We start from the raw sequence: 17803 nt of genomic DNA on the forward strand, positions 1-17803 counted from the left end.
TAATTGGAGAAACCACTGGATCAACAGCAGTCTGGAATGCTGTAAAATGCTCACAGACCAGCGTGGTAGTTCTCTCTGAGGTTTGCTAGCTCGGGTCAGCCTTAGAATTGAGAAAGCAAGCTCTTGTTTCTAAGTGTGGGCATGCCTGAGAAAAGAATTAAACCAGGTGGCTTCACACTAGTCTTAGATTGCTCTCACATTTGTTCTCTTGCCTACTTGTACCTATACTTATTTAAAAGTAGCCATGTGCCTGGATAGAAAAAACTTTTCTGTGAGCTGCTATATTATCCTTTCTAAACAGCACTGTCTGCACTGTGAGAGAGAGAAAGCCAAAGAGCCTGGCTTGCGCCCCAGCGCCATGGGCTCATGCAGGCTGACAGGTCATAGCACAGTGTGTGTGTACATGTTTCCAGTTTGGCAGACACTCACTCCAAAGGGGTTTCCAAATTTCCTTTCTAGTGTCCTGTGACAGCCTTGGATTAATTTTGTCTGGAACAGAAGATTTATTGCCTTTGAGTCACAGTGGTTCACTTATCTGCTCTACATCCTGAACCCAAGGTTCAGGTGGCATTTAACTATCACCCTTCTTAGCAACTCACTGTGGGAATAGCCTGACAAGACCCTATTTTTTCCCACTGACTGCCCATCATTTCCTATTTTTCTTTTTCTTTCAGCTGCAGCAGTCCTACCAGGGAGCCCTTTAGAAAGGATGACTGCAGTTGCATTTGCTGCAGGATGTTAATGGTATGCTTCCTCTGAGCATTTCAGGCACACTAAAGCCAAAATACCAAAACAAGATCTTCCAAATTTTCAATGAGATCAGCTTGATACCCATGGGCCTAACTCTGCCCTGGTGGCTTTAGCTCTGGTTTATGGCCAAAGTTTAGAGAAATCTGTTTTCCAGTTCCCATTTGGATGCAGCTGAAATCCCACCAGCATGGTCCACCCTGGGAGCAGGCTCCATCTCTGTGCCCTGGGACCTGGCACCATCCCAGATGGCAGGAGCGCTGTGAGAGAGGCTTCTCTCACACGGTTCTCATCACTTTGGGCAGAGGTTAGTTCATGGGATTTGGCATCTTCAGGCCCAAGACTAGGCAATTCAACTGAGAGTTAAATCTGCTGCCTAGAAGTCAGTTTGGATCCAATTGTTAATGTCTCTGGACAGCCGTGGAGAGCGTGGGAGATTTTATCCTTTCTGCCTGAGAAAAGCTACTCCAAACGCTGTGTTGTCAGGTAGCCCATATGTTTAGTGGTCTGCTCACTTCCTCAGTTTCTTTCTGATTAATTTCTTGATGGATAGCTATGCCTGGCTTCAGTGACAAGTCCTTCCCACCAGCAGCACTGCGTGTGGACACACGTAAGCCACTCCGTGGGATGTATGATTGTAGGAGGGGGAGGAAGGCAATGACCTAAAGCTCTTCCCTCTTCAAGGCCACCAAAGACACAGTGGAGCAGCGGAGGAATTTTCCGCTGAGCTGGAAAGTGTCCCCATGCTTCAGCACAGAGTCATCGCAGCAGCACACACCGCGCAGCTTCGGAAAGGGCTTGCTTTGAGTCAGAGCTGCACAGAGCAGAGCAGCTGTGGATGCTTTACGTAGCACCGCGCACGGGCGTGTGAGTCTGCCGGAGGTCAGTGTGGCTCACAGCCATGCAGAGGCACATCACTGGCACAAGCAGGGCACTTAGAGTTACTGAACAGCCAATACGCTGTGGGAATCTACCACTTTAAATGAAGGCTTTATCTCAGGAACTTGGTGTTTTATTTCTCATCCTTTATGACTCATTAAGTCAGGAGATCCACTTCTATTATTTACTTACATTTTTGTAGGTCTCAAATTGATATTTGTATCAGCTGAACACCTTCTGAGACCAAGCTACCTCATTTATCTACCTGCATAGCTAAGGATTTACCTTGCATTCATATATATGCTATACAAATGCCTCTTCAACAGCCAGAGCAGTGGGGTTTTGACAATTTGCTTCACAGCCATGATCTAGAGCCTGTGTTCTGTGCTTATCAATAATTACTGGTGCGCTAACAGGAAAGAAAATAACTTCCACACATCATGATTATCATTTTTGTTTGAAAACACAACATAAGAAACTTGTGAAACTGGGGAGTGGAAATGCTGCCATGTGACAGAGACAACGTCCATGCATGTGAGAACTGAGAGACCAAACATACCTATTGATGAACATTTTCAAAGATTATCAGATGCTGATAAAATGACAACAACAACAACAACAATTCCAGCTAACCCCCATTTCAACTTCCACATTTCCTTTCCATAAAATCATTTCAGAGAGAAGAGGGGGTTTCAGAAATTATATCCCCTAGTGCCCACCCCCTGCCAAAAAAAAAAAAGGAAAGGTGCTTAAAAAGAGATTTACAAACCAGTAAATCAAAGGAGACTGTGAAATTCCAGCCAGAGAAGCGAACAGCGAGATTAAGTGGATTAGTCTACTGTACAGGAATCCAAGGAATGCAGCCCTCATGTGCTTTTGTTGTGGATTACTCAGCAGCAACATTATGGTTTTACATCTCCCAGAAACATATGGGTATGTGCACTTGTGCAGACCAACAAGAAACAGCAGTCCCTAACATGCTGCTTTGCTGAACTGGCTGTGCTGATTTCAGCAGATCCGGCATTTTCCAGGGAGAGGAGGAGAGCATCCGAACATTTTGCTGTGTCGGTTAAAATGAAGCAGCAAACAAGCTACTCATACCAGAAACAGGCAGACACATCCATTTAGTTCCCAGGCAAAGGCATCTCCCTTTAATCAGTAGCCACCCACCTGTTAATGATGCAGTGAAATCCCTCACCTCAGACACCGTGAAACTTTAAGAAAGTCAGGTCCTGATCAAAACTTAGCATCTCAGACCAACGAGGATTTTGGAGTTGTTTTAATTAAACATGAGTTCATAGTCTGCACAGGCTGTCAAAAGGGGGTGGGCAGAAACACAGGGAAGAAGCAGTAAGTGACAGATAAATGAACAAACTCTTACTAGCCAGAGTTAACAGTTTGTATTAGCAGTCAGCAATAAATAATTAATATAGCCCTAGGAGATATGGAGCCACTGACATGGTATCTTGCATTTTGGCTCTAAATGGAACTCAAGATAACCTACTTTGAACAGTAATGTGTTCACAGTATGTGGGAATTAACTGCTCAATGTAATAAGTACTATTGAATTTCTCATCTCTGTACAGATAAAGGGCAACTGCCACCAAAAAAAACACCGTAATAACAGTAACTGAATGACAAAAAAAAGCAAGCAAATCTGCTTTTCATTACCTCCTTAAAACATTATAGGTTAAAATAATCTTAAAAGGGCTTAAAAACCAGCAATTAAATCTTTTCCATTTCTGTTTTCCAAGACTGCAGCTGAGAAAACGAAAGAGGACTAAGTGCCATACCGTGCTAGCCTTGCTAATAACTCTCTGTGAAAAATCTCATTAATTCAGTCTGGCTCTTCAGATCAGCCACTAAGACCTTGTATTGTCAGTCATCCTCTGGCCTTTTCAGGATTTCCACAGCCTAACTAGCAGTGTCTCCATGGAAACCATGCAGTCATGCTTTGCACATCCCCAGAACTTTTTGTTCCTGACAAAGCTTGAAAAATCACATGCAGCATGGAGAGTTTAACACAGTGAACTAAACCCTGACCCACACTTATAAATGATAAACCCCAGCATAGCAGCTTTATTATAAATTATTTCCTTACAAGATACTTAGCCAAGCCAGCAAAATGCTGAACCAGACAACAGAGGAGGAACGCAGCTCCAGGGAGAGGAAACAAACAAACTGAAGTGAATCAGAGAGTTTCAGGCTAGTTCTGCTTCCTTTGAAAGCACTTGAAGCACATAGGTATGGAAACATGCAGAGAGCAAAAGGAGTGCTTTGATGTTGCCCTTCCCTGAAAATGGCATCCCTGCAGCCCTCCGAAGAGGAGTCAGCTCTCTGTGACTGTGCATCACAATGGTGCTGATTCACTTCTCTGGCTGTGCATCCCAGCCTGCAGAGATGGCAGGAGTCAGTTCTCAAAATCTGTGGCTGCACGATGCTTCCAACACCCTGCTGCAACTGGGGCAGACCTGTTGAAGCACCACCCAATCCCTCTGGCCCAGGAGCAGGTGTTCAGGTCAAGATAACAAAACTGGTACCGAAGGTAGTAGTGGCACTGACCACAAAATGATTCTCTGGCTTGCAACTGGGAATTGGCAGGCTCAGAGCACACATGTGTCCAATGGAGTGAAAGAAGTTGGTAACCCACTCACTCAACAGCCTGGTTGCCTTTGCCCCAGGCCTGGACACTCCACACCAAGAGCATTTCTGCCCAATAAAAAGTATTGATGATAGCCAGAGTCAAGCAGCCAGTCACTGTCCCCAGAAAGAAGTCCATGGGAAGCCCCACTGCATGGCCAGTGCCTGACTCACTTGTACTTTGGCGCTGAAAGAGTCCCACACCATTTTCCCTCTCTCCTCCCAAGCAGTTTTTCCAGACAGTGCTTGGGGAAGCTGTTGCACAGATATGCTTGAACACAGGAGGACCAATGAAAGTCAGAAAGGTCACATGCAGAGAAGGAGTCACTGCAGGCTGAACTTGCTTTGCCACAGTAAATTCTCAGCTCTGGTGCAGATGAGCAACTGCCTGCTCAGTGCAGCGTCTGGGTTTGTGAGAAAAGACCTGACTCATAACCAAGGGTCATGTTGTAATCTGGGAGGAGTGCCAGGAGAGAGAGAGCACCACGTTCAGCCTGATCTGTGGTGAGCTGACGCCTTACATGGGCTGGAAGATGCAATCCACTGCAAGAGACTCAGAGACCCCCGAGTGGGCTGATTCAGACATTTGGGAGCTGGCAGCTGCATGCTTCCACCCCTGAGTTCCATATAATGAGTTTAAGATTAGGAAGTCAACCTCACACAGGATGGCTCAGGAGGTGTTTGGTACATGCAGTCCCTCCCTGGTGGGATGCAGGAGGTCAGAGCACACTTTGTTTTCATGGGATTCCCCCAGTGTGTCACCACAAAGGATGGAAAACATTTCCCCACCTTCTCCTCCCACAGCGAGGAGTGGTGCATAACCAGCAGGAAGCCTTATATCTCTAGAGTCTTTCAGAGGATAACCACAGGCATCAGAGCTAGCACATGTGGGACATGAAGGCCTGATAGATGTTGCCTGAGCTGCCTGGGACCCTCTGGGACTGGCCTTGAACAAGCTAGCAGAATTACCTTGCCACTGTTGTTCTTAGGCAAGTGGCATATGCTTATTTTCTCTCTCAAAGCCATTCACCACCAATGCCAACCATCTGCTTCACTCACCACCCAAGCAGCTGCCACTTGGCTGTGGAGAACATGAGCAGCTTATGTACTCAAACAGTGGAGACCGTAGGTCATCACCCTCAGGAGGACATCCAGCCCCCTTCCCTGGTGAAGGCCTTGCTGTTCCCTGCAGGCTATTTGCAAGGCCAGAGGAAACAGATAGGGCTGGGCTGGAGCAGGAGCCTGAGTGGAGCTTACAACAGATCAAGTTTATCAATTTGTTCACAAGGACTGAGAGGACCAAAACTCAAGGGACATCCCTGGGAGACAATTTCTTGCAAAAGACTTGATTCCTGTTTGCTGTGCTGTGAAATTTTATGTGTATTGGAGTAAAAGCAATAACACATCATCTTTGCATCTCTTGCTCTGATCTCTTACTTTCTTTGGCTTTGCCTCTCTTGCAGCCAGGGCCAAGAGCTTCTGTCTGTTTACCTGCTAAATATAGAAATAAAACCACCTCTGAAATGGAGGAATTATTAAAACACAACAAGATGACCTCATATGCCACTTCAAAACTTAGTAAGGTGTGAAGATGAGTAGAGGGCAGGATTTGTTGCCATAATTGTCAAGGTGAAGCAGGTCCCCCTGGGGGAGTGTTGATCTCTTACTTCTTGTGCTTGGCTTCTGTTCCTCCTTCTGCTCCACTTGGGTGTTGGCCCATCAGTGAAGGTGACATCTGAGCTCAGTAAATACTGTGGTGGCCTCATATGATCCCCAGCCCTGGATGGAGCAAGCTTACACAGCTGAAGCTCTCTTCATTGCATCAGCTCTTCCCAGTTTCTGCTATATATTGGCGTTCTTCTCTCTTGTGTAGTCTACCTCAAAATGGAAGGAGATCCTCATTCAGTACATATCCAAAATAAGTTATTGTTTTCCTTTTCAGGCAGACAAGTTCCCTTCACCATTTCACTGGCCCCTCTCACCTTGCCTGGTCCAGCACAGTGATGGTAGGTTTGATGTTCAGGCTGCTGGGAGAGGATATTCCCTGGATGAGTAGCTCGTTCTTTGCCATTGGCTCTGGGGAGAGCACAGGCAAGCTGCTTATGGTCCATGGCAAGCTGTGCTGTCACAATCCCCAAATACACGGTGGGAGGTGGATCAGCCAAGGCTAACAGCCCTATTGCCTACTGCTCTGACTTCCCTGGCAGTTTTTCCATGTGATGCTAGGACATTCATGTGTGGCATGCTAGGGTTGCAAAAGTACCTCCAACCCAAAATAAGGGGTCCAAGCCCATATGCCCTGACCCCACTACTGCACAATATGTTCAGACAAAGTGAGGCTCTGAACATGAACAGCAGACTATGAGAGGTCAGCAGAGATTCCCATCACCCCATCAACATCTGGGGAAGACAACTCACCATCTTCAGCTGCAGCTTAGTAGCTAAGGCACTAACCAAGGTTCAAATTACAATTACTAAAGGGGCAAGAGAAAGCCTGTGAGCTTGAAGCTACTGCATAAAACTAGAATAAGCAAGGATTACTCTTCTACTTTGCTACTGAAACTGTATCTGCTTTCCTAAAACTGAAACAGAACCCCATGTTCTGCCTGAAATGAGCTTCTCATCCTGGGACGTGGCTTGGTGAGAGCAAAAGATGCTGGGTACTACAAGGAGACTTTGGTCCTTGAGCAGAGCAGGTGTGTGATGCTTCCTAGTCAGCAATGCTAGATCCTAGCTTTTTGACAAAGGGATCAGAGCTTAACAGCAAATGGAAAAAAATCTACACAGAAATAATATGACAGATCACACTGCTTCAGGCACTGACAATCCAAACCTGCTGCATAAACCTTTTTCTATGAGGTATTTTATTTTCATGCAGGGCCAGTTTGGATTGTGATAGACAAAGCATAGCAAAACCACTCACTTCTCACATGCTTTCTGACTTAGAGCTTCCTCAGCTCTGCAACAACACCAGGTCATAAGAATTCCTAAATGCACTAAGCAAAATCCAAGTTGGATGCTCATAGGATTTGGACTTCAGTGGAAAGGTGACTGTCACAGGGACTTGAGCTTATACGTATAAAAGGAGATGGCACATGTGGGGCATTTAAGAACACTGATCTTTCTTTGGATATAGCCTGGAGAAGAGGAGACTCAGGGGTGACCTTATCGCTCTCTACAACTACCTGAAGGGGGGTTGTAGAGAGACGGATATTGGTCTCTTCTCCCAGGCAGCCAGTACCAGAACAAGAGGACACAGTCTCAGGCTGCGCCAGGGGAGGTTCAGGCTAGATATTAGGAAAAAGTTCTATACAGAGAGAGTGATTGCTCATTGGAATGGGCTGCCTGGGGAGGTGGTGGAGTTGCCATCATTGGAGGTTTTCAGAATACTTGATGGGGTGCTTGGTGCCATGGGTTAGTTGTTTAGGTGGTGTTGGATTGGTTGATGGGTTGGACGCGATGATCTTGAAGGTCTTTTCCAACCTGGTTTATTCTATGCATATATGTATGTATATAGAAGAAAAAGGGAAGCAAGAATGGACAGGTGAGATGGTCACTGAGCTGAGTGTGGAAGGTCCATAATGAAGGACAAGCACAGAAAAGATAGCAGAAATTACATGAAGTCCAGATGAAAAGTACCTGATTGAGGGTCATTTCAACAAACTTAAACCAAGAGTAAACAAAAGCTCTGGTTCAGCAGGTTTTGTTATAGGGCTGCTGAGATTTTGATCTAACGGCAGATACCCTACAGTCTAGCAGTAGCAGAGCCTGACACTCCCTACAGATATGGGCTATTTACTGTTTCTCTGACTTCACTTTCTCCCTTTTGACAATGCTAATAGCAGATGTTTATCAAGCCTCTCATAAAAGCTATTTATCAGAAAAGCACTTGAAGAGCAGCATATGATGCCGTACTTCTCCATTTCTCCCTGGAAGCAGTAGAAGTTACTTATTTTGAAGTTAAAGTTTCATCAATAGCTAGGTTCTATGAGAGTTAAATATTACCCTAAATGGAACCAGAAGATAAGCAAACAGATGATAAGCTTTTAGTGATCTCAGGAGTAGTAGAGAAAAAACCCCTCCCATGCACTTTTTCTACAGGTGTACAATGTTTATTCTCTTCCATGAAGTTGTAACTGAACTTTGCAGTTGGCTTCACAGTGATTCAGCTACCATAAGGTTTTGCCAGGGGTGCAATTTGACTCCTACTTGGACTGACAACACACAAATAGATCTACTGGGTACCCACCTTGAGCTGTCTACTTTTTCTCTAGTTCTGTTAGCAGTCAAAATCCAGACCATGCATAATTTCACAAAGTCCAGCAACAATCACACCTGGACCACCTCTAATATGAGCAAAGTCTAAATAACTTTCACTGTTAAAAGCAATTCAAAAAATCCCTCTATGCATTAAATACTTCACAGATATTTTCATTAGAAGGAAATGAAGATAAACTCTTCACACCAAATTCAAGGAGAACCTCTGTGTCTTGCATAACACTTTGAGGCTCAAGCTCATTTCTAAGTGCCTTCTGAACTCACAAAGAGTTGTTAACCCATCACAAAGTCTCAGTGGGGTGACAGATCTTCTCCATCCATCTCAGATGTTGCCCTTCAACTGTACTCAGCCTCATTAATGTGCATGTATGAATGAGGTCTCACCTGCTATACACACCCAGCTGGCTATTCAATTGGAAGGTGCTGGTATGAACTTTATGCCAAGGAGAAGCACAGATCCAAGCTAGAGATTAATGACTAGCACTCTCTGAGGAGGTTGTGCAGTTTACATTCTGTAGCTGGTGTGCTGGATTTGTGGCTGAAAACTTGGCTTCAGCATTCAAGCTCTTACCCCCTAAGCAAATGAAGCACTAAGAAACTTTGAAGACAGGTCTGGTCTTCAGCCAGAAAAGATGGTCATCATAAAGAGAAGGGAGAAGAAAGGAGAAACAAACAGAAGGGAGAGAATTTTGAAAAAATCTTTTTGTATTTCACCCAGAGCAGGTTTCTTGTGGGTTTCAACATCCAGCTGCTTCCAGGAAGAGAACAGACATGCACGTGCCTGCAAAGCAAAACACAGCTGGAGAGCTAATTTTAAGCCTACCAGTCTTGGCAGTGCCCCTTTAGCAAATGAATGTATAGTTTTAATGCATAAGTACAAACACCAAATTCTTGCAGTTAATTTAGATAGCTGTTCACACAGTTTGGTACCACCAGGTGTGCCTGTCACCCTAAAGTATGTTACTTTCACCTGGATGGTAGAGTTACCTCCTGTTCACAATGCGGTTCTTGTACCTGCAAAATCCAGTGAAGAATACGCCAGACAACAGCTACCCCTCAACGGCAAGGAAAAGCTGGGTTTGAGAAGTTATTTTCTGGTGAAGTTGCAGTAACATTCATCCATTGTAAGGCTGCTGAATGATTCAACATTTTTCTTTAATTAGAGAGAAAATTGTCCTCCTCTTCCCTTCAAAGAAGTAAATGCTAATATTTAAGGAAATTAATAACAGGTAATATGTTTGCACTTGGGACTGGATTTCAGAAGGAACAAGGCAGCCCAGGCTTACAAGGTAAGGCATTATCTCTGCTATAGTAAGAATTTCCCATTCAAGTTCTGTTTGTACTATAGATGGAAAGATCTTTTTTGTCACCCATGAGTGTTCTGTATTTTAAACCTTTTACCCAGACCAGCCAACAAAGGAGATGCTCCAGAAGATTGTTCTTTTGTTCATAATAGGCAATCTAAATCAGAAGTGGCTGAATCCTTAGCACTAGGATTTGAGGGAAGGTGAGATAAACTTACCTAACACCTGGATTTGCCTATCTCAAATTTATTGGTACTTCTGATCCCTTCAATGCTTCCTTTCATTTCCCAGGATGACCATGCATTTTGATTTTCATGGCAACCCAGTCTGAACCGGTGGTAGAGGAACATGGCCTCTGGTACCAAGGGGCTGGCTCAGCACTCCAGCTACAGCCTCCCCTCCCTATTCTCTACTGGAGAATGACAACAAAGCGTCCTAGAAGTCATGCACATACAAACCATCTTTCTCACATCACCAAGGTCCACTCAGAGAAGAGATCTTCCCAATTCCCTGTTTGTGTATGCTGCCAAAAGAAAAGAACAGACTATTTTCTCGGTTCATCTAACATAAGGGATAGTCTCTCTGTCAACAGCATAGTGTTAACTAAGGCAAACCCTCCAGTAATTTATAGCTGAAAAATGGAGCAAGTCCAATGATACAACAATAGGCTGTGACTGAAGATGCTGAACACCATGCAGAAAAGATAATGCAGTGCCTTTTGTCTGCTCAACACAAATTAAACTAAGAAAGTGACTGGGAAATGATGGATTTCTGTCCTAAGTGACACATCTACGTTTTGGGGAAATGAGCAAAAAGATCAAAAGCTGGATGTGCAACACTGCTGACTGCCTTGCTAGTTCCAGTTCAGGCTTGTTCCAAACATATTTATCAGACACTTCTGTAAACTCTTCTTGGACGGCTAAGTAATAACTTGCATGATGTTAAAGCTACTCTCAAACAGGTCTTTCCTTCTCTTTTTATCTTCCTTAACATAAGAGGCATCCAGACCATCATTTATGCAAGAAACAGATTGGATAATTTATGGAAACAAGAAATAGCCTACTGAATTGAAATTAAATGCTTCAATATGCAGCAACAATAATGAATCAGATAACTTTTGTCATCAAATAGACTCTGAGCTTTACCCAAAAATGTGCCCACACCCAGAGTAAATGAAAACACTAATTTCATATGAAACCACCTCCCCAACAAATGAGGTAAGAAAAGCAGATCCTTTTGACAGGCCATGAATCAAGAGATTTCAGGATTAAGCAATGCCTTCATCCTCATAAAATGCTATTACCTAATTCATTTCTAATAGACAGAAGCTTTTCACATAACAGCAGGTCTTCATCAGGTAAAGCAATGCCTGAGATCATCCGAAGCATGCATTCTAATAAAAGTTGTGTTTCGGCTCTTTTTCCAGCTAAGCTAAAACTGGGAAAAAAAGAGATGAAGTTATTTAATGCTTGTTTTCTGCAATTGTGGTCATTAATCTTGTGATTTGTCAGATAGAGCAACTATTGAAAAGTAACTCTTATTATTACCATCTCCCCTGAGATGCAATCTCCCAAACTTGATTCAGCTTGCAGTAGACATATTTCTTTTGAAAGGGAGTGCTAACATAGGTATGTATGCAAAACTTCTGCTAATCAGCTAGCTACATAGTATTTCTCAAATCAAGCAATTCAATTAGCAAACATTTACTACTTGTGGGTTAGGAACTGGCTGGAGGGCCAAGCCCAGAGAGTGGTGGTGAATGACGCCACATCCAGCTGGTGGCCAGTCACCAGTGGTGTCCCCCAGGGATCAGTGTTGGGGCCCATGCTCTTTAATATCCTTATTGATGATCGGGGTGAGGGTATTGAGTCCATCATCAGTAAGTTTGCAGACAACACCAAGCTGGGGGCAGGTGTTGGTCTGTTAGAGGGTAGGAGAGCTCTGCAGAGGGACCTTGACAGGCTGGACAGATGGGTGGAGTCCAACGGCATGAGATTTAACACATCCAAGTGCCGGGTTCTAGACAACAACCCCATGCAGTGCCACAGGCTGGGGTCAGAGTGGCTGGAGAGCGGCCAGGCAGAGAGGGACCTGGGGGTACTGGTTGATAGTTGGATGAACATGAGCCAGCAGTGTGCCCAGGTGGCCAAGAAGGCCAATGGCATCCTGGCCTGGATCAGGAACAGTGTGGGCAGCAGGAGCAGGGAGGTCATTCTGCTCCTGTACTGAGCACTGGTTAGGCCACACCTTGAGTCCTGTGTAGAGTTCTGGGCCCCTCAGTTTAGGAAAGATGTTGAATTGCTGGAACATGTCCAGAGAAGGGTAACAAAGCTGGTGAGGGGTTTGGAGCACAAGCCCTGTGAAGAGAGGCTGAGGGAGGTGAGGTTGCTTAGCTTGGAGAAGAGGAGGCTCAGGGGAGACCTTCTTGTTGTCTACAACTACCTGAAGGGAGGTTGTGGAAAGGTGGAGGCTGGTCTCTTCTCCCAGGCAACCAGCACCAGAACAAGAGGACACAGTCTCAAGCTGTGCCAGGGGGGGTTTAGGCTGGATGTTAGGAAGAAGTTCTTCATAGAAAGAGTGATTGGCCATTGGAATGTGCTGCCCAGGCAAGTGGTGGAGTCACCATCACTGGAGGTGTTTAGGAAGAGACTTGATAGGGCACTTGATGCCATGGTATGGTTGATTAGATAGTGTTGGATGATAGGTTGGACTTGATGATCTCGAAGGTCTCTTCCAACCTGATCTGGTCTATTCTATTCTATTCTATTCTATACTATCCTATCCTATTCTATTCTATTCTATTCTATCCTATCCTATCCTAGTCTATTCTATTCTATTCTATTCTGGTTTTATTTATTTCTTTATCTATTTGCCAGCCTTTAGCAAATCATCAGTTTAAAGGCAGCATAAAATGAATGTCAAATTAGGCAAGAGGGAAAGCTGTATCATTTGTTTTGCTCCCTTCTCTGCTCACTCAATAAAAGAAGCTGTACAGCTTATTATCTGTTGCAGTAGAGGATACCTGATCTCTGGACCTAGCTTCAAAAGGCACTTTGCCACCAGATAAAAAGAAAAATGTAGGGTTTTTAGCTTACAGAAATGCCTTGTGAATTCTAATCACGTCAGTAGGGATTTTTTTGCCCAGATCTGTATTTTTTTACTGTGTATATTTTTTTCCTTTTCCTGCCTTATGGCTCTACCCTTCTCTTTTTATAACCTGCAGGAAGCATATTTCCAAAATATTTATTAGCTTATTAAATCAAATTACCCTTGCTCCTGCTGGACTAAGTTTTATAGAGTGCCCACAAAAAAAAAATATCAAAGAGCCTGTGCTGCAGTGACAAGTTGTAGTGATGGTAGAGAAAACTATTCCTTAATCTTTTAATAAGCAATTGCAAATCTTTCCATTTTCTAAATCAGAAACTACGCCTCTGTCTGTTCAAGATCTGAGGCACGAGTCTGGAAAGATAAACAGTCTCAGGAAAGATTGGCCAAACTGGACAAACATATTTGTTGAAAGCTTCTAGTAAAATGATTAGCAATGAAACAGTTAACTATATTGACCTGTAAATACCTGCAAATATGCTTTACATTGCAAAAGCCATTTAGGAAAATGAGAGCATTCCATATCTCTCTTTCTGCTGTTCCTTGCCTTTCTGTGAACTCAGTAAGTTTGGATAAGGAGAAATGCCTCCCACCACATACAAAGACAGAGGTGAGCTTGTTGCATGGTCTGCTGCTCCAGCACCAACTACTCTCAAAGGGCAGCTGAGCTATCACGCTGTGGTTTTATTTCACCACTAGAGAATATTTTGTAATTAGTTAATGTTTAAGCACATTTTTTGTAATTCAGATGAGTCAAAAATAAAATAGGATACCTATTTGCACTGCATCTGATTTTGGAATTAACATTTATATGATGGAAAATGCAGAAAATTATGCAGTAAGTCTGGGAAGAGGTCTTAAATTCTCAAGGTGCTGTTCAATTTTTTATGTGTAGTGTTCACATCTATATATTTATATACATATGCAGACATGAATATCAAATCAAAGGATTTCCAGGAGTCCAATACAACTGCAATAAGAAAAGCAAATTTGCTAACACTGCACATTTTGTACTCAAATTCAGAATTCCCAGGATGTCCCGAAGGACAGTTCCTGAATGCTGGACTTCTGTTGAGCTGGTTACAAGCAGTCTCACCAGCTGCAAAATTAGAATTGATTCAAAAAATGTTTACACCTGCACCCACTTGGGATTTGGAAGAAGTGAGATGCAGTGATATGTCGCATTTATCTCCAGCATTAAACCAGGAAGATTTGGATGGATTTCCTTTTGCTTTAATTTGTATTATAAATTCAGTTATTGCAAGTTTTCCCTACAAGCATCCCTTGATGCTCAATAAAAGAAAGTTGGTTAACTAAAGTGATTTTGTAAACTTTGGAAAACTGTAATTTGGGGCTTCAAAGAAAGACTTCCTTCCTTCTCTTCATTTTCCTCCCCCTTTCTGTAAATTCATTTCAGTGTTTAGCTGCTTTACAATGCAGTCTTACATTACTTTCTTGACCTGAAAATCCAACAGCTTAAGAAAGAGCAGAAACAAAGCCTTTCTTTAGATCTTGCATTAGAAAGAAGTAAAGTAAGGCATTTCATCCTTGCCTTTACTCATCATTGCAGCCACAGAGGAAGTCAGACAGGCCTTGCTACACGCAAGTTGCAATAATTTAATATAGAATCTCTCTGTGTGTGAGAAAAAAATTTAAACCCTGCATGTGGTACTAAAATAAGTCCTCTGGGTGCTGAGCATAGCCTGCTTTGCTCTGCTCTCCTAGCAGCTGCTCCATGCACGCCACCCCATACCACCAGCCAGTGCACCCTACTGAACTGGCTGCAGAGCTGACCCCTCCACATCTGGTTAAAGCTGAAACCTGCTTGTCCCACAATATCGACTGGTACAAAATCTTATTCTGAATAAAATACCAGAAGAGCAAGGGCAAAATCCTGAGGTGGCTGATGCTCAGGCAGCTCTTTGCCTCTGCTGGAGTACAGGTGCTTGGGGAATTGTAAAATGCTTTGAGTTGGAAGAAATCTTAAAGATCATCTATATCTAACTCCCCTGCAGGGGACAGCTGTGCTGGGGCAAAATAGTGGCAACAGCAGTGGGCAGGGACACCTTCCACTAGATCAGGTTGCTCAAAGCCCCATCCAGTTTGACCTTGAAGGGCAGAAGTGTCCACAACTTAACAATGCAACCTGTTCTAGTGAAAGATTTTTGGGAAGCCTTAGGACACTGAGGCAACAGTGGAGAGGATTGCAAAAGACCTTGGACATTCCTGGGGTAAAAGCCAGAGAGGAAAACAATTGTGGGCATTCAGCAGTTAGCCAGCACTGCTTTCCTGCCCTTCTTGTGCTTATAAGCAGTTTCCATGTGTGACAGGTGCCTGGAGAGCAGGGGTAGGTTTTCCCTGGGTCCAAAGGCTTCAAGTTCTGTTCTATTCTATTCTATTCTATTCTATTCTATTCTATTCTATTCTATTCTATTCTATTCTATTCTATTCTATTCTATTCTATTCTATTCTATTCTATTCTATTCTATTCTATTCTATTCTATTCTATTCTAAGTTAGGTGCAGTCATCACAGGAAGCACAATTAAAGCTGACACCAGGCAGTCTGGTGTAACTCTCATCTGCATTCCTATTGATTTGAAGGCTTAGTCTGCATTCCGGCTTTATCAGCTGACGACATCACGACTGCCATCTCTTCCCTCTCATCCTCCTAACCTGGAAAACACTTCTGAGGCTGCTGAGAGACAGTTATCAAAGATCCACCGCCTCAGAAAAGAACAACACGCTTCAGAAGAAACAGCTGCCTGGCACCTTTGAAGAAAGTTTCCTGACACTTCTTCTATTCAATTTAAAAACCAAACCAAAACAAACAAAAACCAAGAGAAAAAACAAACTCAAACACTCAATATATACATGATGTTTCGCCTTGCAGATCATTTCAGAGCTGCTTCTGACAGTGCTGGATTATAATGAACCTCTTATCAAGATGTTGCCAGCTCAAGACAGACATTGTGTGTATGTATACGCGCAGATCCCAGTCTTGTTAACATCAGAGAGTGAAAGGGGTGGTGTGCAGGAAGATTTATTGCAGGGAATTATCCATGTACACAAAACAAAGCAAAACAAACCTGAATCTTTTGCATAGAGCTTTTTGCTCCTAATCAGCTAGTAGACTGGGAATACCAACCTAAGGAGTAGGGTTGATGAAAGAGCGATCTGCCTGGATTTTGCTCCATTTGACTTAATTATTCCTCTTCTATAGCTGTCACACACACACAAAACTATCTCAAGGAATAAAAAAAATATCAGCCCACCACACCACTGAAAGAACAATGGAATAAATCCCAGATGACTATGTCAAAACAGGCTAAGAAAGAGCTTTCACTTTCCTCTGTTGCTGCTGAAATTTTAAGGCAGCAAAAGAGCATCTTCATGAGGACTGAGGTCTTAAACAACGGTATCACGTTCAGGCAAGACTATAAACTGTCCCTTACATCTTCATACTGCGTACTGAGGCAAAAAGGTTCCCCACTGAGGATATCAAAACTACCTCGTGCATTGCTAAGATTTAAGCCAGGAGCAGGCTCTTAAAGTTGTGCTCTCACCCATGGTTTCTTACCAGGGGCTCAAAGCAAAGCTGTAATTAAGCCCAAGATACTAGAGCTGCTCTGATCTTGAGTATTTAACATTCATATTTTGAGCCACAGAGCTAGGCTGTGATGTTACTGAGGGTGACATTTCAGAGCAGAAGACATGGAACCGCAGTTATGATGCTGTTATTGTTCCTGATGCTAATTCTTGCTAATGAGAATTGCTTACAAAAAAAAAAAGAAAAAAAAGGTAAAACCTGGATATTTTATATGCCTCTTACAACTGGTGGATAGGTTCAGATAACATGAAAAAACTAACAGTCTATGAATCAGGGAGGTTTTACCTAGATAAATGTAAGCTCCTTAGCTCAACTCTAATATTTATTTATCCAGTAAACAGATAAATTGGTATAAGCATGAAAGACCACACAAATGCATGCAGGCAATAAAGACCACACACATAACATGTTTCAGGCTTAGGGCATTAAGAAAACAAGGATGTGCCAAAAAAATTTACCCTATCAGACTGAACAAATGAATAGTGGTCATTAGAGTTGACTAATGGGCCACGAATCCAAACAAATAGTCAAACTTACCAGGCAAAAGCTTCCACAGTTTATTTTAGCATTGCTTTAACATTACTTTCATGCTAACATAATGGGTGAAATCATAGTTCCTTTCCAATCTATAGAAGGTTTTTGTCACTGATTTCTTTGGGGCAAGAATTTGACCCAATGATTTGTAGCATAAAGATCTACAGCAGCTTTTCGTATACTTACGTGAATCTATTTCGATGTTGAATAAATACAAGCCAAATAGTAAACCACAAGGAAGCACAACTAAAAAGACAAGTTTGTATTAGATACACAAACTCTGAGGAAAAAAGAAGTCTGGCTTTAAGCATCATTTGAATTATTGTGGGTGCTCCATGCAGCTATTGGAAAGTTTAGATTCTTCTTTCTAAAGCTGTTGGAAATACAGGGCTAAATCTTGCTGATGTAAAAGTTACTCACTGGCTTTAATAGCAGAAGTTTACTTTGTAAATCTAGACCAAGCATTCTTCTGGATCCATGTTGGAGAATAAGGGTTTTAAACCTGTGATCCATGAACTCTGTGGGGTTGGATGGAGATAATTGAGAAAAGCAAATCAATAATCAGAGAGTCTATGCCTATACAGTGACCCTCTTCAAAGGCAAATAAATGGGGGGGCAGGGGGAAAGAGTTACTAAGAAGAAGTCTAAACAGGAAAAGACACAGTCCTGTGGCTTATTACTCAGGCAGTCATGTCAGATAATTCCAAT

The sequence above is a fragment of the Dryobates pubescens genome, chromosome 9, assembly GCF_014839835.1.
Source record: "Dryobates pubescens isolate bDryPub1 chromosome 9, bDryPub1.pri, whole genome shotgun sequence".
Classification (NCBI taxonomy): Eukaryota; Metazoa; Chordata; class Aves; order Piciformes; family Picidae; genus Dryobates; species Dryobates pubescens.